Source organism: Podarcis vaucheri (genome assembly GCF_965113315.1).
Source record: "Podarcis vaucheri genome assembly, chromosome: 1".
Taxonomy (NCBI): domain Eukaryota; kingdom Metazoa; phylum Chordata; class Lepidosauria; order Squamata; family Lacertidae; genus Podarcis; species Podarcis vaucheri.
In genome coordinates this window covers 14,759,626-14,784,650 of record NC_138759.1, presented here as the reverse complement: position 1 = coordinate 14,784,650, position 25,025 = coordinate 14,759,626, and the positions used below count along the sequence as shown (strand labels likewise).

Here is a 25,025-nt window from a genome sequence, read left to right as displayed (position 1 = left end):
AAGCAGTGTATTCCTCAGCAACCTGAAACTCCTACCCCCTTCCCCATGCCACTGAAATGTTGCTGTCTGTAGCCTTGGTAGCTGCGTACATTCCTTGCACACCTCGTTTTCTCTCTGTCTTGCTTCTGTCACATGGTTCCTGCAGGACACCTGGGATTCCTAGCTGCAGCTCATGGCACTGTGTAGCCCTCTTAAGTTTCCCGTTCTTCCACCATGTGCCATATTTTACCAGCTGAAAAGAAAAGTAAAACTCTTAACTGCCCACGTTTCTGAGAATTCTGTGTACGCTGTTGCACACTGTGTAGTGCGGTTTATCCATCCACACAGCATAGCGCTAAGATGCGCCCTGTGAACAGTGCTCAGCATTGTGCTGCTTCGCCTTGCACCAAAGTGTTGAATTCTGGTGTATGATTTGCACAAAGTGCCCAGCATTTTCTCTCCCCAGTTGGTGAGGTGCTGTCTAGATGGCTGGGAGCTGGTGCCTTGTATGTCATGCGCTGTGCTGCTGCACACGGCTTTGTGCTTAGCTGGCTTGGCAAGAGTTCTTTGTTCAGCCCTGTGTTATACTCAGGCCCGTTAACCCCAAAGGATAGATTTGTACAACCCTGGGAGAGCTGCTCAGAACACTCAGATAATCTCCAAACGTTGTGATATGCGTTACACTGCAGGATACCTGCATATAATGCTTTGCTTTACTTCTCCGTATCTCTGAATGTTGGCATAGGGGGCCCTTTTGTACTCTTAGTCCTCTGTATGTCTATGAATACTTCTCTTTAAAAGCACCAGTGGATCTGTGCATGTTTGCAGAGAGTAGCTGCCCAACTCCCAGAGCATGGGACAAATAGTCACAGTTACCTTTGTGCTGTTGCATGCAGCGGGGAACCTCTGTGCAACCCTGAACAAAATTCAGGGGTACTTCTCCGTCTTAGCAATATCTGGAGGGCCACAGGTTCCCTACACCTGTCCGTGAGGTCTGGGCAGTGGCCAGGTTTTGCCTTAGGCACAGTGTTTTTTCCAGGTTTAGTGTTTGTGTAATAATGATAAAGGTAATAATAATAATTTGTATACAGGCGACCCCCCAATTTTTGTGGGGGTTACGTTCCAAGGAACTGTGCGCGTCAGTGAAATCACATATATTTCAAACACCATTGGAAAAGCCAGCAAAAACCCTGTTCTGCCCCAGTCCTGCCAGGCCACACTCCTCCCCAGGCCACACACCCCATCAGCTGCATACCATTTTCCCAGGCCACACCCCTTTCCCCCAGGCCACATCCCCTTTCCTGAGCCACACCCCCTTTCCCCAGGCCACACCCCTCACCAGTCCAGCTTCATGTCCCTGGGAAAACCTGTGGTTTAGTGCTTAATTGTATCAAACGGCAACCACGTTTCCTGCAGATTGCTGTTTGTTCCGATTTAGGGCTAAAGAGCGGGATTTTTGTGGGAAAGGCAAAACCACTTGGATCGGTGCTTTCCAGGCACGGGATAAGCGCCAGCGTGGACGAGCCCTGAGTGTAGAGACTAGCCTTTCGTACAACAGTGGAGTTCACCAGCATTGCCCTGCTTACTTTTGCCCATGGCCCTGCTCACCTCTGGCAGGTCGCTCAGAAACGAATGCGGCCCTTACCTTGAGAGATGGCCCCAGCCCTTGCGGTAGGTCTTCATGTGTTCAGCTGAGTGCCTGAAGGAGCTTGCCAAACTGTTTTAAACATTCTTTTTCAACACTTGGCAAGACAGTACTGGAGTGCCATATGCATCCCAGGATAAGGTTTGTTGTCTTCACCTGCACTTCAGGTATATTGTAGTAGTTTGCTGCTAAAGGTTGTCTTTTGAGCCCGGGGCGTGGTACGAACGGCCTCGGTCCAGTATACCTAAAGGAGCGTCTCCACCCTCATCGTTCTGCCGAGACGCTGATGTCCAGCTCCGAGGGCCTCCTGGCGGTTCCTTCACTGCGAGAAGCCAAGTTACAGGGAACCAGGCAGAGGGCCTTCTCAGTAGTGGCACCCACTACCCTGTGGAACGCTCTCCCACCAGATGTCAAAGAGAAAAACAACTACCAGACTTTTAGAAGACATCTGAAGGCAGCCCTGTTTAGGGAAGCTATTAATGTTTAATAGACTATTGTATTTTAATATTCCGTTGGAAGCTGCCCAGAGTGGCTGGGGAAACCCAGCCAGATGGGCGGGGTATAAAATAAATAAATAAATAAATAAATTATTATTATTATTATTATTATTATTAAGGCACACAGTGTAACAAACATGATGAATTTAAGGAGGTTGGAGTCTTGTCAGCTCCTTGGGTGGGAGGCAACCTGGGGACTGACTCTTTGCCACTGTGGGCTCTATGTGAAATATGAGATTTAAATATTTTTTTTAATGGAGATTTTTTTTCCCAAGCGGCAACTAGGATAGAGATGTGAGCGGCTTCAAGATAAAGTCCCAGAGTGGCTGTGTCAGGGAAGACTCTTGGAAAGCCAGATTTCATTTTTAAAAAACCTACACTTCCAAAAAAAGTAAACTTTTTTTTTTAAAAAAATTGTTAAACTTTTGAAGTTGAAAAATTAAGTAGTCAAAAGCTGGCCATTTCCTTACGATTGTAACTAGTTGTTCGTTCTAATTTTATCTTGTGAACTGCCCTCAGATCTATTTTTTTTTAATTAAAAAATTAATCCCCATGATTGCTGATTTATGCACAGTCAAGGGTCAGTAACTAGCTCTTTATCTCAAAGTTTCAGTGATGGTTGGATTAAAAAAAAAAAGGATGTGAAGAGCCTAGCATTTTATTTTCAAGACGCCCATACAAATTCATCTGAGCTGCTGGTTTGTTTTTTTGTAGTAGTAACAGTAATAATTAATAAATGACAGTGGAAGTATATTGTTTTCTAAACAATGCTTATTTGGATATTTGGAAGAATGAGGAGGGCGAGAAAGAGGCCCTGGCAGAGGAAGCCAATCCCAGCCCTGAACTTCATTTTCATTCAAAGATTTCCTGTATGATCATGTAGAACTCCTATGGAATCTAAATATAAGTGTCTTTTAAGTGGGGGCAGGGGGCGCGCCTTGTAATCCAGTGTCAGACTGCGGGGATCGGATGTTGGCTGTTTCAGAGTTTGATGCAAAGCCTATTGATATCAGGGAGTGGGAAAACCCTTCTTATGTTGACTTGATGGGGGGTTTCTGTCTCTTTCATGTGGAACAAGAAATGTCAAAGGCAGGACTGTTAGACTTTTGTGTTGTCCGGTCAGTGAATAGGAGGTTAATTTCCTATTGTTCGCGCATAGGGTATAATGGCCTTGCAGAGAACACACGGTGCTTAAACGATTCCCGGTTCCTTCCTTACAGGTAATGGGAGTTCCAGCTATAAATGGGTCTTTGTCAGGGGCATGAAAAGAATAGTACTAGCTCCAGAAAGTTAGGGGCCTTTGCTTAGGTGCTCCGGTGAGGCCACCTCCCCTCTCTCCCTCTCCTCTGGCCTGTCTGTGTGGTCTCAGTCTCAGAGGAACACCCTCTGATAAGTACTTGGTGATAGGGAAATGAATCCCCACCTCCTTTTCTTCTGGGTCTCAGTAATGCAATAGCTGCCTCTAGAGCACTGGAAATTTAACAGGGTTGTTCCAAAGGCAAGATTGCATTCCACTTGCTTCGGAGTATCAATGTAAGAAGACAGTTGCAGGATCAGACCAAAGGGTCATCTCGTTCGGCTAGCCTTGTCCTCTGTCTAATCCCCTTTTAAAGCCATTCATATTGGTGACCCTCGCTACCTCCTGTGGAAGTGAGTTCCGTAGTTAAACCAAGTACTTGATTTTGTCTTTCCTGATTCTTCCAATATTCAACTTGGCTTGGACAGCTCCAGGTTCTAGGATCAGGGCTGAGGAATGCCTGATTTTATAGAATTCTTTCATGCCCCACTTTCCTTTTTTCAAACAAAGAAGCCCCCAAAGTTGTAGACTTCCTTCATATTACTGTATTTTAATATTTGGTTGGAAGCCGTCCAGAGTTGCTGGGGAAGCCCAGCCAGATGGGTGGGGTATAAATAATAAATTATTATTATTATTATTATTATTATTGGGGAATTACCCCTTGATCATTCTGGCTGCCCTTTTCCACCTCTAGAGGTGAGCTGACCAGGACCGTACACAGTATTCTAAGTGTGGCTGCAGCAAATATTTGCATTATAGCATTGACTGCTTTATTTTCGATCCCTTTCCTAATGCTCCCTAGTGTGACAGTCACCTTTTTCACAGCCAGGGGTGCCGAGGTCACGTGTCGTGTCATGTGATGCCGCCTGGCGGGATACACGGAGGGTGATCTCTACAGTGGCTTGTCCCAGCGCCCACCCAGCTGTTGGGCTGCTGGGCTGCGGCTGGGATGAGTGAAGTAAAGATCTCCCCCACTTGTGCCAGCCGCTGCCTAGCTCCTGGGCTGCCAGGTTGGGCGGGGGGTGGCGGCCCCTTCAATATTGGGTGGAGCGCTGCCCCCTGCCCCAAAATATTGGGGTAGCTGAAGCCCTCTCTGCCCCCTATACTGGGCGCCGCTGTCCACAGCTGTCACCCACTAGGTTGGGATCTGCGTCAAGTCGCTCCCTGCCACCCGAATGTCTTGCGCCTGGTCAGTGAACAACAATTCAGATCCCATGATATATGTAAATTTAAGATTGCCCCAGTTGCATAACCTGCTTACATTGAATTATATTCGCAATTTTACTGCCCGTTTGTCCAGTTCGGAGAGAACCTTTTGGAGCTCTTCAACAATCCCTTTTTTGTTTTAATGACCCTGAGCAACTTGATATCATCGGGAAACTTGGCTGCTTTAGTTCTCACTAACTCTAGATAGTGCACAACTTAAAAAGCACGTCTCAATAGCTATCCTTGGGGAAACGTCACTTTCTACATTCCTCCATTGGGAGAACTTTCCATTTATTCCTGTTCTCTGTTTCCTATCTTGTTGCTGATCCATTAGAGGACCTCTGCTCATATACATGATTGCTAATCTTATTTTGGAGCCCCTTTATCACAGTTTTTTGAAAGTCCTAAATATACCCTGTCGACTGGATCACCACTTATTAACACTTTCAGAGAACCATGAAAGCTTAGTGAGGCAGGACTTATCTTTGCAGAAGCCATGCCAATTCTGCTTTAGCAAGACTTGTTCTTCTGTATACCTAATTCTTTGGAGGAAGTAACATGCTTTAATGTTCATTAAGTGTATGGTGTGGTATTTGTATGTATTAAATCTGAACATCTGCTATGTGGACCAGTGTTACACAGGTGCAGGGCACTTTTAAAAAAGTAAAGAACAGTTCTGATGCAGCTATGCAAGTCAACCCTCAGTTCAGTATATTTACTCATAAGTAAGTCCTATTGAATTCAGTGGGGTTTACTCCCTTTTAAGGGTGTCTCAGGTTCCAGTCTTACAGCTCAGTCCTCTGAACTCAGAAATTGGTTCAGTGGGGAATATTCTCAGGTAAGTGTTTATGGGATTGTTGCAGCCTCAGTTTATTTTTCTGCCCAGTTGTGAAAAATAGCAAGCAAAAAAAAGTCAAGGATGGTCCTTTGTGGCTTGTTCTGGCTTTCCGGTAGGCAGAGTAAACACAGGAAACCTACTGCTTTGAACTTCGTCTATATACTCAAAAGACTTGTGTCCTTTGCCACGATAATTAAGGGATCTTTCATCACAAGTGCAGAAAGGTCTCCCCACCTGGTCCTGATGATGGGTGGGTGCTTTGGAGATGAAAGAAGGGTGAGTTTCTGCTGCTGATTATCACTACTGATGAAAGAAGGAAATTGTCTTCCTTGAGTCAGAGCTGCTGATAATGGCTCCAAATTCAAGCTCGAAATCAAATGACTTGTTTGCTGGCCAAAGATCAGTTTGTGAAATGGGTTTCTCAAGGCCCAGCAAACACACAGATTCCTTGAGAAACCTGTGACTTGTTTAACCTCGTTCCCGCTTGTCCTTTCACAAACAGATAATTAAAAGCGAGATTACCTGAGTCCCTTGTCATCTATCTATTCCCCAAACTCCCTTTGCAGTCTTAAGAGGATCCAAGCTGTCTTCCATCAGCTCCAGCCAGCATAACCCAATTGTCAAGGACGATGTGTTAGAAACTCAGATATAAAAAGCTAGGCGAAAAATGGCTCCTTAAACCAAGGTTTCAGTCGCCAAAAGAGAATGTTTAGTTGTCATTTTTGGGCGAGATGGCTCTAAAGTCTTATTTTTCAAATGATGGACTGACTAGTAGGATTGATTATCAGTTAAACTTCTGGCTAGTTCAGATGACAACCCTGAGCTAGCAACTTTGAGGACTTAAAAGAAGAAAAGTCACTTGATCCAGGTAAAGTCCACCTAAGTATTTGCCTTTTCCTATTTTTCTTAATAGGGACGCGGGTGGCGATGTGGGTTAAATCACAGAGCCTAGGACTTGCCGATCAGAAGGTCGGCAGTTCGAATCCCTGCGATGGGGTGAGATCCCGTTGCTCTGTTCCATCTTCTGCCAACCTAGCAGTTCAAAAGCATGTCAAAGTGCAAGTAGATAAATAGGTACCGCTCCAGCGGGAAGGTAAACGGCGTTTCCGTGCGCTGCTCTGGTTCGCCAGAAGCGGCTTAGTCATACTGGCCACATGACCCGGAAGCTATACGCTGGCTTCCTCGGCCAATAAAGCGAGATGAGCGCCGCAACCCCAGAGTCGTCCACGACTGGACCTAATGGTCAGGGGTCCCTTTACCTTATTTTTCTTAATTGGACCATTCATAACATAGGGATATTCTTCACAACTGTGAACAGGGCAGTGGGGTGGGGTGAGTGAAGACAAGCAACAACAATTCACCATAACATTGTTCACAGCTCAGAATGCACAGAAAAAAGCTTTTTGGTTCCTGGAATTCAATCTGATTGTGCAGATAAACTATACCTGGTGGAATTCTACAGGGTGAGGTATTAGGGTCCAGATCCAAGGATCCCCAGCTATGCACCTCCAGATGGTGGAGACGTCAGGGACCATCCAGGCATCTTCACTTGGTCGTGTGGCTAATAGCCAGGTGCAAAATGTGTCTGAAGACCCACCGTACTGACTATCCTTGTTCTAGCATGACCAAGGATGGAGCTATGAGGATAAGGGCAGGCTTGGTTCTCAGTAGCACCAGAAGCAAAGATCAGCTTTAGTATCCATCCAAAGATTTGTCCCTGAGTACGTCCAGTTACGGTACCTCCTCCCATAGAACTGAATGCATACCATGTGCTCTGTGCTTTTGCAAAATTGTCGTGTGCAAGTGGAACCCACAAGTCGCTGTTCTGTTTATTGTTCATTTTGTACTGCATCACGCCCCGTATAATTGTCCTAGGCATGGATTTCTCAAAGGGATCCTTCAGGGGGTTCCTTATTTAAACAGTGGGGAGGAAATTAGTTAACTTGCTGATGCTTGGGGGGGGGGGAGGGGAGTAGGAACATACAAGGTTTCCGTGTTTGCTTTAGTGGCTCAATGGATTAGACGGAATGTCATTGCACAACGTGGGAAAAGAGCTGGCGCAATCTGGACCCCCTCTGCATTTATAGTTACAACGTTTGCAGATAAGTGGGCAGGGACTAACTCTGCCTCCTGACTCCATAGTTCCCATCTGCAACAAGACCCATTACATGCCAGGCCGGAGTGTGTGTTGCTGGATTATTGTTGACAGTGCTCACCAACTGCTGGAGGGCAGGGATTATGGGTGGATGGATGGAAACCAAGCCTTATGAGGAACAGTCGAAGGAGCTGAGTATGTTTAGCCTGGAAAGGAGGAGACTGAGAGCAGATATGATGGTCATCTTCAAATATCTCAAGGGGCTGCCACATGGAAGGTGGAACAAGCTTGTTTTCTCCTGCTCTGGAGGGTGGGACTCGAACCAATGGATTCAAGTTACAAGAAGGGAGATTCCAACTAAACATAAGGAATAACTTTCTGATGGTAAGAGCTGTTCAACAGTAGAACAGTCTCCTTTGGGAGGTGGTGTGCTCTCCTTTTTTGGAGGTTTTTAAGCAGAGTTTAGGGACGTGGGTGGCGCTGTGGGTTAAACCACAGAGCCTAGGACTTGCCGATCAGAAGGTTGGCGGTTCGAATCCCCACGATGGGGTGAGCTCCCATTGCTCGGTCCCTGCTCCTGCCAACCTAGCAGTTCGAAAGCACGTCAAAGTAAAAGTAGATAAATAGGTACCGCTCCGGCGGGAAGGTAAACGGCGTTTCCGTGCGCTGCTCTGGTTCGCCAGAAGTGGCTTAGTCATGCTGGCCACATGACCCGGAAGTAGTATGCCGGCTCCCTCGGCCAATAAAGCGAGACGAGCGCCGCAACCCCAGAGTCGGTCACGACGACCTAGTGGTCAGGGGTCCCTTTACCTTTAAGCAGAGTTTGGATGGCCATCTGTTGTTCTTAAATGACCCTTGGAGCCCCTTCCAGCTCTACAATTCTATGATTCTATGATCTTGATCCCGTCTCCTCCCAGAAAACAGCTAAACAGCACTGTTGTGCATGATCTTTTGCCCACAGCTGATTCTGGGATCGTGTTGTGTTTACATTGTCTTGGGAGACAATGCAGGAGAGCTCCTTTGGGGGTGAGGTCAAGCTGTTGGACGGTTGCAGCTTCTGTAGTGACCGATACAGGAGAGACATGTTTTGTGGCAGCTGGGGCAGATGAAGGTGTCCAGTTGTTGTGCTGCTGCAGATGCAGCAGGGCGTTTCTTCTTTCTGCGCTCCTCCCAGTGGTCCTTCTTCCTCTGGTCACAGCTATGGAAATGAGAGATGGGGATTGGCTGGGGTTTCGGTGCTCTTGGGGATGGTGCTTCAGATACCTTCATAACCCTTTGTCCCTAATCGTGCTGATAAAAAAACACCAACCAGAATCAAATTGTGCACTGCATCAGGGCAAGCCATATTTTATGTCCAAACTGGGAGTTGTGGTTAGCGCAGTTGGTTAGCAACCTTCTGAGGGCCACATGCTAATGGTGGGCAGAGCCAGAGGCAAAAGTGGGTGGAGCAACAAATGCAGACTTTACCTGGGTGTACAGTAGGGTAGTTTTTGACACATCCACCTATCTGTCTTCCAGACAAGCAAGAGGCATTGTCAGAGTTCACTTGGGGTAAAAGCAGAGCCAGTGATGGAGTTACAGGGGCCACATAAAGAGGCCCGGAGGGCCACAATTGCCCACCAAGCATGGGCATAGCCAGGATTTATGTTGGGGGGCAAGGACACCCACCTCTCATCATCCTCTGTCTGGCTCTGTCTAGCATATTTGGAATGAAATGTCTCAACAACAGTTGTCTCAAATTACTTTCTTTTGATCCCAAGTGCTCAGTAAAACCTGTCAAAATCTTTCTGTAGTTTCTACTTTCAGTTAAGTATTTTTATTTATTTACTTGATATTTTGGGGAGGGGCCAACTGAGGTTCCTCACTCCTCAGTTAGCCAAACTACAAATCACGCTCCCTGATTCGGATGTGACGCTCAGCCAAGGGTTGTGCTTCGTCCCCCCCCCCCATTTCGTGGGTGGGGATGAGCAAAGTGTCTGCGGCCGCCTTCGGCACAGTAAACCGTAGTTTGCGGCTACAGAGCCATAGGATGGGCATTCGCTGAGTTCAGCGGTTCCTTGGGCGTAAGCAAGGCTGTATCAACGCGGTGTCTGCCCATCGTTGCCTGGCTCGAGCTATGGGTCTCAGGATCCTTCCCCTTTGGCATGGGAGTTTCCCGCCACCCCTCCAAAACCGAGACGAGACGCATTTGGCAATCCCCTTGTGGCAGCTGTGCAATCAAGGCGGAGGACTGATTGCACTTGTCAGCTGCTACCCTTTAAAAGCCACCTAAGGGGTTGGCGCCTCCTCTCTGAGTTTTGAGCCCTGTCGAAATGAGAGTCGCATTTTCCCTCCTGGCCGCTCACTTTCACAGAGGCAGGTGAAGTGGTGTCATTATGCAGCGTTGACCCCCAGGCCAGCATGGATTCTCCCCAGTGGGGGATCTAGGCCAGAGGAGGCAGGAGAAGGCTGCAATTAATAATGAAGGCCTCCTAGGCTGGCGGTGGGCGGGTAATTACCGTTGTTCTTTTTCTTTCCCTGGCTAATTTCTCCAGCACCCTGGCTTATTAGAGGGAAGGGGAGGAAACGCTGCAACCAGTTCAAAAAGTCCTGGGGGATACGCCGGGACGGGCGTGTGTTCAGAAAGAGCATCTGCTGCCGACATCTGAGGTTACTTTGAACCTGTTGAAATATGTGCTTGCCTGCTTTATTGTTCCTGCCAAGTGTTCAGCGATGGCGATTCCGACTTCTCAGACATGTTAAATAGCACAGCTGCTGGAGGAAAGAACTCACCCCGGGTGACTGCAGAGGTTTCTTAACGCCGGTGTTGCTCTTTTCTTCCAGTAAAAACAGAAGCCCCATTTTAGGCCCAGTACAGTGGTACCTCGGGTTACTGACGCTTCAGGTTACAGACGCTTCAGGTTACAGACTCCGCTAACCCATAAATAGTACCTTGGGTTAAGAACTTTGCTTCAGGATGAGAACAGAAATCGCGTGGTGGCAGCGGGAGGCCCCATTAGCTAAAGTGGTGCTTCAGGTTAAGAACAGTTTCAGGTTAAGAATGGACCTCTGGAATGAATTAAGTACGTAACCAGAGGTACCACTATATTTGCAACCTGGAAATTCAGTGCATCTGTGGGAAGAAGTGGGGCACACAGGGATTTGTGGGCTAGCTCTTCCCTTCACCCTTGTTCGAATCATAGAAGTGGGGGGCTGGGACCCCAGGTGTCATCAAGTTCCGCAACCTGCGATACAGGAATCACAGCTGAAGAATCTCTGACATCCAAACTGTTTGAAAACCTTCAGAGAGGGAGAGGCCCATCACCTTCTGAGATAGTCCATTCCACTGTCAAACAGCTATTACTGTCAGAAAGGTCTTCCAATGTTTAGTTCAAATCTCCTTTTTTATAATTTGAACCCGTTAGTTTAGGTTCATTCTGAAGGAAATCAGCCCTGAGTGCTCACTAGAAGGACAGATCCTGAAGCTGAGGCTCCAATACTTTGGCCACCTTATGAGAAGAGAAGACTCCCTGGAAAAGGCCCTGATGTTGGGAAAGATTGAGGACACAAGGAGAAGGGGACGACAGAGGACGAGATGGTTGGACAGTGTTCTTGAAGCTACCAGCATGAGTTTGACCAAATTGCAGGAGGCAGTGGAAGACAGGAGTGCCTGGCGTTCTCTGGTCCATGGGGGCACGAAGAATCGGACACGACTAAATGACTAAACAACAACAAAAGTTTAGGTCTGGAGCAGCAGGAAACAAGCCTGCTCCATCTTCCATTGACATCCTTTTGGACATTTGAAGAGGGCTATCTTACCACCTCTCAGCCTTCTCTTCTCCAGGCTAAACTTATCCACACTCCCTCAAATGTTCCTCCTAAGACTTGGTTTCCAGACCCTTGATCATATTTGCCACCCTCCCCTGTGCACCTTACAGCTTTTCAAAATCCTTCTTAAACTGTGGTGCTCAGAACTGGACACAGTAATCCAGGTGTGGTGGTCTGACCAAGGCAGAATGGAGTGGTCCTGTTGTTTCCCTTGATCTGGATGCCGTGTTTCTGTTGACGCAGCCTAGAATTGTGTTAGCTTGTTTTGCTGCTGCATCACACTGTTCACTCATGTTAAGCTGGTGGTCTACCCAGACCCCTAGATCCTTTACGTTGTCTTTTGTAAATTCGAGGTAAACTGTCTGAAGCAAGGAGCCTCATTCTCCTTCTGTCGGGGCCGCACATAGTATCTCTGTACTGTCAAGAGTTTTGCACAGTGATGCGATATGGGAAAGTTTCCCCCCTTGAAAATTTTCCTGTTCCATAAGTTTGTTAGTAACAATGAATGGATGGATGTCAATTGCAAAAGGAGAGTACTGGGCAAGGATGTCTGTTTTCGAAGTTTCCAGCTTTGTGTACTAAATCAAAGTAAAATAAGCATATTAAATTGAATCACTCCCCCTAGAGTATTAGAAGATTTCATGTTGGAAACTGAAGAAGAGAAGAAAATCTCAGAGCAAATTCTCCCAATAGAGAAATTTGTGTAGGAAAAGGTTCCAGAAAATTCCTCATATTTCATTCCATCTGTTTTTCCTGAATTGCTTCCCATGGAAGGCATGTGTAGGTTATAGCTGGCTGCCTACCTGTATCTTCAGGTTGTATGTAGCTGACCCAGGTGTCTCTGTATGCCCCAATAGCTTACCGCCCAACATTTCTCCATTGAAAATAGGGACGTCCCATTCCATAATGATAATTTTTACTATTTATACTCCACACATCTTACTGGGTTGCCCCAGCCATGCAAGGCAGCTTCCACCATATATAAAAACATAATAAAACATTAAACATTTTAAAAAACCTTCCCTATACAGGATTGCCTTTAGACGACTCAAATTCCACTGTTCGACAGTGGAATTTGCTGCCAAGGAGTGTGGTGGAGTCTCCTTCTTTGGAGGTCTTTAAGCAGAGGCTTGACAACCATATGTCAGGAGTGCTCTGATGGTGTTTCCTGCTTGGCAGGGGGTTGGACTCAATGGCCCTTGTGGTCTCTTCCAACTCTATGATTCTATGATTCTCTGGGATCGGATAACTCCACACCCTCCAACATTTCTCCAATAGGTACGTCCTAAGGAAAAATGGGACATTCCGGGGTTCAAATCAGAAACTGGGATGGCTTCTGTAAATCAGGGATGTCCCTGGAAATAGAGACACTTGGAGGATCTGCAATAGCTTATTTGCAACCTTTCTCCATTCCTGTCTCCCTTAGGTCCTCCAATATACCCAGAACCTCTCCCCTCTCAAAGTTTGAGGTGACCCACCTTCCTCAGCACTGACCTACACAGCTGAGGGCCTGCCCTGCTCCAATCCCCATATAAGTTCACGTGCTTGTGCTCTGTAGCTGCTGCTGCAGGCAAACCGTAGAGCACCCGAGGAGGCGAGGTTGGCTGCAGGTGGACCAGCTAACGCTCCAGGAATTGCGGACAAAGGCAGGAACCTAAGGAAACAATCCACTGGGTTAGTTAAACCGATTCCAGCCTAAATATAGACCTGAAATTTGACTGCAGCTAGCATTGTTGGAAAGTTAAGAGTGAGACGAAGTGTGTGTTTGCAGAAGTTGCTTTTGGGAGCTGCTGCCTTTGTTAAGTGAATGCGGCGGTTTCCTAGTTAGAAACCATATGGAGCAAAGTGTTGCAGTGTGTACTGCTCCTCTTCAGGCTTAGAATCATAGACTGTAGAGTTGGAAGGGACCACGAGGATCATCTAGTCCAACCCCCTGCAACGCAGGGATCTTTTGCCCAACATGCAGCTTGAACCCACGACTCTGAGATTAAGAGTCTCATGCTCTACCAACTGATCTATCTCAGCTTGGTTTCTAGTCACTTGTGCTGTTTCCCAGAATACTTGATTCCATCCTCTTCCTTGGTATTCTGCTTCTCCCCCAAACAGCATGCTTAGTCCTAATTGGGTTATTTTTGGGGTTGCAGAATCTTACACGGGTCTACTCAGAAGAAACGGCCAATTGAGTTCCTTTGGTGAATATGGAAAAGCAGCACAGCTGAATGTTGAAAAATATAAGACGAGTCAATAAACAAAGAAGCCAGCACAGGTGGTTCTCCCAACCATGGTTTACCAGCTGGCTTCTGGAATCTGATTTTTCATTTGTTGTACGTGCATTCCTAAACCATGGTTAATGGCAACAGGAGAAGTGATGGGAGAATTTGTTTCAGGGAGGGCAGCAGGGATCTTCAACCCCAAACCATGGTTTACAGCAGGGTTGGGGAACCTCTAGCCCAGGCATAGGCAAACTCCACCCCTCCAGATGTTTGGGACTACAATTCCCATTATCCCTAACCACTGGTCCTATTAGCTAGGGATGATGGGAATTGTAGTCCTAAACATCTGGAAGGCCAGAGTTTGCCTATGCCTGCTTTAGCCAATGGACCCAATTTGTCTTGATAGGCCTCCCCATTTGGCCCACATTTGTCTCCTGCAAGCCATGCCCACCTGCCCTATGCCTGATGATGTCAAATGTGCCATCAGGTATGGGGAAGGTAAAGGTGTGTCTTGGCCAAAGGGAGCTTTGCGGGCGCTACTAACTGGCAAAGCTCCTTCCACAGCACTTCCCGTGTTCCTGACAACTAGCTGACTGTAGTGGTCTTTGGAAGCACTGTGCGTTCACAGGTGTCAATCACACCTGTGCATTGAGAGGTGTTGATCATCATTATGCCAGACCATTGACTGATGGGTAGTATCATCAGATTTGATGCACTGGCTCAAAAGATTTTCCCATCCCTGGCTAATTGGGAACCAGCATTACATCTGGATTGAGCCTTTTGGTGCCAGGATCTGGATTCCATTGAAATAGAATCGTTTTTGTACGACTACAATGTACATTTACATCTCTAGTAACTGTGCACATTAAGGCCGCAAGCAGTATTCACTGACCTGTGAGTAAGCCTCATCGGAATCCTTGTGGAGTTTACTTCTGAGTTGGCATGTATAAGATTGCTCTGAAAACCAGCATAACATTATTCATATTTTACCATTGTTATTCCAAGGCAATAGTCTTCTTTCCCTCAAACAGATTTCTCTGTACAAAAGCACTTTTTTTTTTGGCCTCGCAATCTCCCCTTCCTTCCTTGAATCCAGTCCAGCCTGGAAACGAATTGTGCTTTAAAACCAGGCTTTTTATCAGTGTTCCGGGGTTTTAGCAAATGCGTCCCAGTATTTCCATATGCCAGTATCTGTCCAGAATTGATTAAACTGAAGACTAGACTGGCAGGAGGGGAAATGATCAATTTTCATTTAGCTCTTTGCGCATCTTCTGCTAACACTGTTTGGAGGGTTTTCTATGCCGCTCTGTGGATACGATGCTGTGAAAACCATTTTGAACAAAATGTGGAACGTGATATCTCTATTGAGGTTCAGCATTGACTAATGGCAAATGTGTAAGCTGTGAAACGCAAAGCCTTCATTCGAGCATTCAAAGGATTTTGCAGGACTAGGTTTCCAGCTCTACTGCAAGACTCAAATGTGTCAGGAGGCGTTCCACGTTGCCATTAAGGGAACGGGAAGATCTCCACGAACTGACAGAGGTTGAATATTGATTGCTGCCCGGCTTTCAGTTTTCGCCTGGGCTGCTTAAATGTACAATAGAGCATGATCTTTAGCCCACCTTGTCTTCACAGGCCCTTGTTGTGGTCACCTTAGGCTATTTTCTTTAGCATTCTGCTACTCAAACTTTCGAAATAAAAAAATTCCTTCCAGTAGCACCTTAAAGACCAACTAAGTTAGTTCTTGGTATGAGCTTTCGTGTGCATGCACACTTCTTCAGATACTTTCGAGTTACCGTTGTTTTGTGCTCCTTGCTTTTACACATTTAGCTGTGCGTCCGTACTTGGCAGGATTCACAAAACAGATTGTTGTGATTTTGATAGCCCTTTTGGTCAGAGTTTCCTTGCTGCCTGGATCAGTGAACTTGCTGTAAGGATCACGTCTGACTGAAGGACTCTAGAGTGGCCCCTCAAAGAGGGTGAAGATTCGCATAAATGTGAACATGCTCATTTGCATGTTGTTGGCATCCGCCAACAATGGAGGAGTGTGCCTTTGAGGGTGATGTCAAACGGTTAGAGAGTTTACAGTTCCTGCTGTGGCTGTAGAGACCGATATGGATGGGAGAAACATGGGGCAGATGAAGGCGTCCGGTTGTGCTGTTGTAGATGCTCCATGGCACTTCTTCTCTTTGCACTCCTCCCAGCAGCCATTCCTTCATGTCATGGTTGCAGCCTTCCAGTCTTCATGACACGTTTGCAGACATCTTTGCAGCACAGAGTTGGTCTGTCAATGGGCCTGGTAAAGGGACCCCTGACCATTAGGTCCAGTCGTGACCGACTCTGGGTTGCAGCGCTCATCTCGCTTTATTGGCTGAGGGAGCCGGCGTACAGCTTCTGGGTCATGTGGCCAGCATGACTAAGCCACTTCTGGTGAACCAGAGCAGCGCACGGAAAGGCCGTTTACCTTCCCGCCAGAGCGGTACCTATTTATCTACTTGCACTTTGACGTGCTTTCAAACTGCTAGGTGGGCAGGAGCAGGGACCGAGCAACAGGAGCTCACCCCGTCGCGGGGATTCGAACCGCCGACCTTCTGATTGGCAAGTCCTAGGCTCTGTGGTTTAACCCACAGCGCTACCCGCGTTCCTAATGGGCCTAGTACCTGAAGCCAATTTTCATAATGTTTATTACAGGCAACTCCCCATTTACGCAGGGTTGCGTTCCGCGGCACTGCATGTTTAAGTGAAATTGCATATATCGGGGACACTGTTGAAAAAGCCTGCAAACACCCTCCAAACCGCCTTTGCTCAAACTCCCAACTCTCCACAGGCCTCAAAGGGTTGGAGCAAGGGCTCTTGGGATTGCACTTGCAAAGGCTTGTGGGATTGCTAGGCGCTGTTTCCGCACCATTTTTGTGCTCTTTTAGGGCTGTTGCCTCCCCTTTTCATGTGACTTCATGGTTTAGTTGTGGTGCCATTGGGGCAGGAGTTTGCGGCAGACGTCCAGGGCTGCAGTCATCCGAATGAGAAAACCAAACAGGGCTGGCTTACCATATTTTGAAATGAGCGAAGTACAGTAATATAATTTATCATCTAGCAAGTCCCCCACCCCATAAGACGTTTCAAACTGGAGTCTATAATTACCTAAGTGCACTGGTTCCTATGGTCCTTTATCTTTTATCTGGATTTGGACCAGACAGTCCTTTGGGTAGAGAACTATTTCAAACAAAGGACTCTCTTCTGACAGCCTTTCAAATAGAGGACTGTCCTCCTTTAAGGAGGACACATGGCTACCCTTAATAACTCACCCAAGTCAGCTTTGGTGTTACCAGGCTTCCTTACTGGTTGGGCTGGCTTCTGTGTGTTTAGTTCCATCTTTAAGCGAAAGCTTTGTGAAAATGTACAGGCTAAATTCCTGCATGGCAATCATGGCCTGGTTCAGTGCCTTGGTGTGGGTCTGGGTCCAGGCGGAAAAGGAAGATTTCTGTGCCTGGCATTCCTTCAGCAAGATTTGGGCACGGTCTCTTTTGCCTGTATGACTGAATAGCAATGAAATCCATTGCGCTCTTGTTCTTTTGTGGATTTTTCTAAGGAGAAGCAATTTATAATACATCCAGGATCTCTGCAATCTGTCGGGAGAACCGTTTCCTACAGCAATTTACCTACAAGATAAAGTAAAAACCATGCATTATTGATACCCATGTTCTGCATATTGCAGATATTTCTCCCAATGTTGTTAATTTTTTATCTGCAGCTCCGAAGGAGCACGGGGGGGGGGGGGAGATGAATGTAGGAGGAGAGGGTGGGATATAAGTCAGTGTATGTATTTTGCATAATTTTACTATGATGGATATGTGGCTTTTAATTAGATTTTAAAGGCTAGTCTTTCGCATTGGGGAAACATTGTCCCTGCTCTTTTTTTATATACAGTATATATAAAACAACAAACAAATAAATAAACATGGATAGGATTTTCGTGCTTGTGGATTGAACTGGTCGAAGTTCTCTACACCTCTGAAATGCTTTAACCTGTGACCTCAAATAATGATATAGTTTAGGTCATTGAACCCTGGTGGTAAGCCATAGCGCAGGGGTCCACAATTTATGGCTGGGTTTGATAGCTGAGTGTTAGTTTCTGCTAGCCAGCTTTGAAGTTAAGTCCCATCCCGTTGAAGAACAATAGGTCTATTCAGGTGTTGATGCTGTGTTAACTAAACACAGGAGGGAATGAGGGCTGCATGGATGAGCTCTGCTCGCCTTTCATCTTTTTCATTACCCTCTATGGATAGGGAGCATCCTGTATTCTAGAGGTTACCTTTGACTTTTGGAACCCTAATTTTTTAGCACCCCTGTTTGTATGGATTTGCATTCAGAAGGGAAGGGAGAAATCTTGGCTGCACTGCCAACTCTTTCATTCCAAGATAGCGATCTTGTGTATGCTTGCTTGGGGAGTGCGTTTTATTGAACTCAGTGGCACTTACTTCTGAGTAGACATGCATAGATTCAGCTTTAGTTTAATGAAGGCTTTAGCGTATAATCAGAAATGCAAACTGTCTTACAAAGAGGCACCGCCATTTAAACTGGTAGCTTGAAGTGAGAACCCTATCAAAGAAAAGGAAAGAAATGGATAGCCTTTGTTTAATTTATCATCTCCCTCTTAATATTTATTTGCATTAAATCACTTACGGTTGCTCTTGTTATAAACATTGCTATTCCAGTTTTAATTTGGGGGCTGCTTCTCCATGCAAATGTGCCCAAATGCAGAGCAATTCAAGAACAACAATACATATCAGATCTTCATTATAATTAGCTGTCCTCATCAGTGTGTTTTCCTCCAGATGCTCTGGACTACAGTACCCATCATCCCCAGCTGGCATAGCTGAACTCCCTGGGCTTAATGGGAGCTGTAGTCCAAAACACCTGGACTTGCCCCAGAACTGGTTTCAAGCTGAAATCCCTGATCCGATCACAGCAGTGGACTAGTATAGATAAGGTAGCTGAACAAGCATTCTTCTGCGTGACTGGCTCCACTTTCTCTGTCGCCACACCTCTTGGGTTTGTGCTAATCATCATAAACAGAGCTAAAACTTAAAGCCCTTGTTATCACCCTACTCACCGGAGTAAAAAGGTAAAGGGACCCCTGACCATTAGGTCCAGTCGTGACCGACTCTGGGGTTGCAGCGCTCATCTCACTTTATTGGCCAAGAGAGCCGGTGTACAGCTTCCGGCTCATGTGGCCAGCATGACTAACCCACTTCTGGCGAACCAGAGTAGCGCCATTTACCTTCTCGCCGGAGCGGTACATATTTATCTACTTGCACTTTGATGTGCTTTTGAGCTGCTAGGTGGGCAGGAGCTGGGACCGAGCAATGGGAGCTCACCCTGTCGCGGGGATTCGAACCGCTGACCTTCTGATCGGCAAGCCCTAGGCTCTGTGGTTTAACCCACAGCGCCACCCGCGTCCCTACCGGAGTAGGAAGGGACTATCTGTAATCATCCAAAGCCTGCCTTTAGGTTCCACATAGTTTTGGGGTCCAGAGCAAAACAGGGCGGGAGAGAGTTTTATAGGGTAAAGGTTACCAAGATCACCTTCTAGACTGGCCCCTTCCACCAAATAAAAGGTTATTCTAGCTCAGGCTAGCACAACAAAGTCAACCAGACATGCTCTGGGCACTTGAGGCGCTTATCAATCTCTTGGCTTTGCTTCCTTCTTGGGACTGTAAACAGGCTCTTTGTCTGCAATAAATGGCTGGTGGTTCATAAATTGATGTGTGTGGCACGGAGGAGCCAGTGGGGTGTAGTGGTTAGAGTGTCAGAATAGGACTTTGGAAACCAGGGTTCAAATGTTCACTCAGCCATGAAGCTTCCTGGGTGAACTTGTGTCTGTTACATAGCTGTCAACTTTTCCCTTTTCTTGTGAGGAATCCTATTTGGAATAAGGGAATTTCCCTTCAAAAACAGGAAACGTTGACAGCTATGGTCTGTTACTGGCTTTCAGTCTAACCTATCTCACAGCACTGGGTGGGGACAGCCAACAACTCTCAGCCTAGCCCACCTCACAGGGTGGTTGTTCAGGTAATATGGAGATGGGGAGAGCCTGGTGCTGCTTGGGAGGAAAGGTGGGATATAAATAAATCACAGAACGTTGGAAGGTACCCATCTAGTCCAACCCGCTGCAATGCAGCTGTCCCATGCAGGGATCAAACCTGCGACCTTGGTGTTATCAGCACCACATTCTAACCAGCTGAGCTATCCAACAGTGTAGGCTTGTCCTAGCTAAACTACGTACATACCTCTAAGAATTAGTATATTCTCCATTCTTCTTTTTAGTAATGTTTTCGTGCACTTTGCTGTATCTGCCATAAAAGGCTTCGATGATGCACCAGCTAGGAAACTAGACCAGGCCTAGGCAAACTCAGGCCTCCAGATGTTTTGGGACTACAACTCCCATCCCTAGCTAACAGGACCAGTGGTCAGGGATGATAGGAATTGTAGTCCCAAAACATCTGGAGGGCCGAGTTTCCCTGTGCCTGAGCTAGACATTACTTCGTTATCTCTCTTAAACAAAAACTTTATCTCTCTCAAACAAGGACACTCCTGATGGCACCTAGATACAGCTAAGTTCAGTGTCGCCTGTTGACAAAACTTAGCCACACAAAATCATTGATTTTATTTTTGGGGTGGGGGTGTCAATGTAACAACCAATGCTCCTCTCAACATTGCTGCTCATCCCCACTGTCAACCCCCCCCCCCCGACCTCTGGTAAGCTCACTTTGCATGGGAGAAATTCCGCCAGGGTGGCACTTGCTCCCCACCAAGAGAACGTTATGTGGAGAGTCTTCTCCAACTTTAACATTCCTAAACTTGACTGGCCCATGTAATGGTATGCCCTCCCTGCACTGGTCCAGAAGCTTCTTGTGGTCATTATTGGTGCAACCTGATGCCATAAATGCAGTGGCGTAATTGGGGGGGGGGGCAGGGGTTGATTGCCTCAGGCACAAATTTGTTAAGGGCGCAAAACACCCGGTGCTGCCTCAATACAGTTGTGCGCTTCCATTGTCGGGCTCTGTTGAAAACAGCTTCTCTATGTGAACCAAGAAATTACTCCTCCATGCAACGGTACGACTCTTCTTATCTCTGTGGTTGCAATTTCCTGGGCCGTGCAGACACCATTAGGCAGTTGTATGTGCATGCGTACTCCATTTCCCTCCCACCCACCCTCCATATTGCCCCGGGCACTGGCAACCCATGCTACACCGCTGCATAAATGTATGGGAACAGTTTGCAAAGGACCACTGTGTTGATGGTGATGACCAGGAACGCCAGGCCTCCTGTGATAGTTACTTGCTTTTCCCTCCCACATCAATAAAGGCTTCTTTCTATAGAAGTGGATGGAATTACCTTAGTTTTAAACTAGCTCCATAATAAAACAGAGAATCATCTGGATTTGGCTTGCGTCGTTTTTGATTTTCTACCAGTGAAATTGGCAATGAAGGCCAGCCCACAGATTGTCTGTATTCCGTAGTGGTCCTCATTTGTGTGTTTTTGTGCCAGCCATATGCCTCATTCCGGCTGGCTGTTCCAATATAATTTTCATACTGATTTTTTTGTTTTTTTGCATTGGATAAAGATCATGGTAATTATGACTAACAATATGTGACTGGTAAACAATGACATGTTGTAATGTTGTAATGCCGAGTGGTGGGGCTTAAAATAAGATGATTTTAAATTAGCGATTGAAGAGTTTGTTCGCACAGAACATTTAGTGAAAGTGCATCTTTTGCTGTTTGCTTTCTTGTTGGATGATATCTCTTAGATCAGGGATGGAGGAATTTTGGTCCATCAGATGATTCTGGACTCTTAACTTCCATCAGCCCCAGCCAGCTTGGCCAATGGTCAAGGATGATAGGAGTTGTAGTCTAGCAACCATCTGGAGGACCACAGGTTCCTTATCCTTGTTTTAGCAATGGCCATGCACATTCTGGAATGAATAGTAGTGGGTAAGTCCTTGCTCAAGCACAGATATGGAAAAAAGTGGTTTAGTCACTTTATGGATAGACTTTGTAGACTCTTTGTAGAGTTTGACTGTTTTCTACACCCAAGTAGCATTTTATGAAACACAACATTTAAAAATTAACGGTAGAGCCAGCCACAAGAATGAAGAAAGTTTATTTGCAAAGTGTTGAAGCATTATGAGCGTATAGATGGTTTGGCGCAGTCTCAGATTTGATGTGAGCGAAGGTATCATGAGAAAACAAGATGCCTGTTTTTGAAAGCATGAGTTGTAGGCAGGTTCAGCAGAAACATGCTGGATTTCTTCTTCTTTAAATGGCTGTCACAAGTATTCAGGGCTTTGACTGACACTGTTCCCCCATTAAACAAACAAATCATAGAATCATAGAGTTGGAAGAGACCACAAGGGCCATCCTTTCCAAGCAGGAAACACCATCAGAGCACTCCTGACATATGGTTGTCAAGCCTCTGCTTAAAGACCTCCAAAGAAGGAGACTCCACCACACTCCTTGGCAGCAAATTCCACTGTCGAACAGCTCTAAATGTTGCTCCAACCCTTCCCGGCCTGCTGTTCCTAGCCCATCTCTTTACTATATCACCCCCTTACTTAGCAGTAGTCCCTTGAGTGAAATCTGGACCGTCTTCATATCTGGGTGTCTGAGGAACAAACTCAACTGTGCAGTCGACACAGGGCTGCTTCCCAAAGCAGTCATATGCCATCACCTGTCATGTCGCTGTCAGTCAAGGAATGCCCAGAGTGAGGAATTAACTATTTATACGCTTACAAGTTAGGGAAAGGCATGTCCCTCAGTCCCACGCCTCTCAGCTGCTCCTAGGTGTGCACCCAATGAGGCAGTTGCAGCAACAGCGAGGCCCCACTGCCGACCTCAGTTGATGCATCTTCCCCACCCAAGCTGAACACAAGCAGGCAAAGACTATGCCTGCATGTTACCTGCTTCTGCTCCTCTCTCTTCATTCCTCTACTGGTCCTGGGAGACAGCAGAGGAGGAGAGCTAGTGGCAGGAGAAGAAGGTGTGGAAACCCTTGACTCCAGCCTGACTTATCACTCCCTACTCTTGCATCTGTTCTTCACTCCCCAATCCTACAGCTTCTCCTCCATCTGACTCTCATCTCCTGGCTGTTACAGGCTCCCCCAGGTCCCTGATCCCTTCTTCCAGGTTAGTTTCAACCCCATTTCTCCCATTGCCCACTCCTCGGTATCCATTCCTTGACATTACCCAACTTTAAGTGCAGTGGTAGCCAACATCAGCCGCAGCTGGGATGTGATGTCGCAGCCCACAACATCTGGAGGGAGGAGCCACATTGGCTACCCCCAGTGAAGTGCAATTTAGCTGTATTCTAATGTCACAATATGATTGCGTTCTCTCCCCCACCCTCCACTTCACATCTGCTTTGGGCAGGGCCTGAGGTGGGCAAATGCAGACGATCATGATGTCGGCATAGAATAAAGTTGTAGTAGATCTTGCAGCAGAGCCTCAGAGGAGAAGGAGCTAGATGCGTGGCTGCCATTTTCAGTAGCAGCCAAATGTAGATTGTGATGCTTCATTTGACCTGGAGGATGAGAAACCAGACTACTAAAAAACCCTGAAGAAGTAATAATGCAAGCAACAGTAATATAAACAGAGTGACAGAAGTGTGGACAGTCTCATTAATAGTAGTAGTAGTAGTAATTCATACAGTGTAACAGCAATAAAGAAAGTTTGCCCATCACAGTAATTCCTGTTCCAACACATCGTTGAGGCTGATCTTCTTTTGTGCTGTGTTAATTAGATTGGGTTGAGACATTTCATACCATATGCCGTGAAATGTGTATTATGATGTACTAACTAGCTTCTTCCAGCCTGAAAATCTTTCACTGAGCATCCTGTTACCGGCGAAAGGCAGTAAGTAAATCAGTGGGAACTCTCCAGACAAAACAATTGTCAGACAGTATAACAGGAATTTTATTCTTAGTAGTGAAGGCAGAAACAATATCTCAATTGTTGCTCGCCTGGGCTGAGGCGCTGTCATAATTAGAATTTCCAGTGCTTGAGTTTGATGTTGTCCCTTTTGTTTTTGTTTCTGGGCCAAAGCAGCGACCCTTTGCCAAACTTGGAAAGTAACGCAAGGCTTCCTTTAGACGCACACAAGTTGGGCTCTGGCTTCCTTTTCTGCTGAATAGTGATTGAGAACGAAAGAGAAGCTGTATTATTAAGTGTAGTGAAACGAGCAGCTGAACTCCTTCCAGGTGAAGTGAGCTGAAAAATTAATATGACTGTAGGAAGATGCCTTGTACCAAATTAGGCCATTGGTCCCTCTAGCTCAGAATTATCTAAATGGACTCGCAGGACGTCTCTAGGGTTTCAGACATGAGACATCGCCAGCCTTGTTCGGAGATCCCAGGGGACTGAACCTGGGTCTTTCCGTTTGCAAAGCAGATGCTGAGCTACAGCCTTCCCTCATTTAAATTGGTCCCATCCCTTTTCATTGAGCACATTGTCTACACTGAACAGACAAAGCAAAAACAAAGCATTGAAAGACCCCTATCACGAACCATTATTAGTGTAAATGAAAAGCCCATTTTCGCCTAGAGATTGTCTAGAATGTTTCCAGTCCTGGAACAATAAGACTTGATTTTGATAGTCTGATAATAAATACAGGGGTGTGGTAATCTTGGATTTTTTTTAGATTTTTGAGCGATATTTAAGACACGTTATTCTACAGGCTCCCGTTGAGTAACCATCAATTAACGTCTGTATCTGCCCATATAAAATATTCAGCTACAATTTAATTAAAACAATCAAACAATTAAATATACTGCATTAAAACCACAGATGGCAGCTCAACCTCCAAAGTGACTTTTTAACTTTTGTTATTGTGGTAATAAATGATAATAAAAATCAAATATGCACCATACAACACACATGAGAGGTCACCACCTTTTGCTGAAGTGAAGCAGGTTTGGTTCTGGTCAAACCCTACAACCCATCATGGGTTTTATGAAGGAAGAAAGGTAAAGCTAGAGGGACCCCTGACCATTAGGTCCAGTTGTGGCCGAGGGAACCGGTGTACAGCTTCCGGGTCATGTGGCCAGCATGACTAGCGAAAGTGAGATATAAATGCAATGAAACAAATACAGTAAATAAAAGAAATAAAATTCTGTATCCTGAACCTTTTGGGGGGAAACCTAAAGCAGACTTGAACCTCATGTAGAAAGACTTGTGACTTCTTCATTCCACCTTAATATATAAGCAAATATTTGCAAAACCCAGAATGGATATGGACAACTTATTTCAGCGGAAACGAGAAAAAGAGAGAGGTGTGTGTATGTGTAAAAGATGCAGTTCATTCAGACAGGAATATTTCACAATATATCTTACCCAAGAAAAAGCACAGCTTTTTAGGTCTGTGATGCTAGAATATTGTCCTCGTAAAGGA

At 46.1% G+C, this 25,025-nt stretch overlaps 1 protein-coding gene across 2 annotated transcripts in view; it reads left to right on the top strand.

Moving 5' to 3' along the window:
- KIF26A (kinesin family member 26A) overlaps positions 1-25,025 on the top strand; it is a 173,149-nt gene that overhangs the window by 11,775 nt on the left and 136,349 nt on the right. The gene's annotated exons all lie outside the window — the stretch shown is intronic.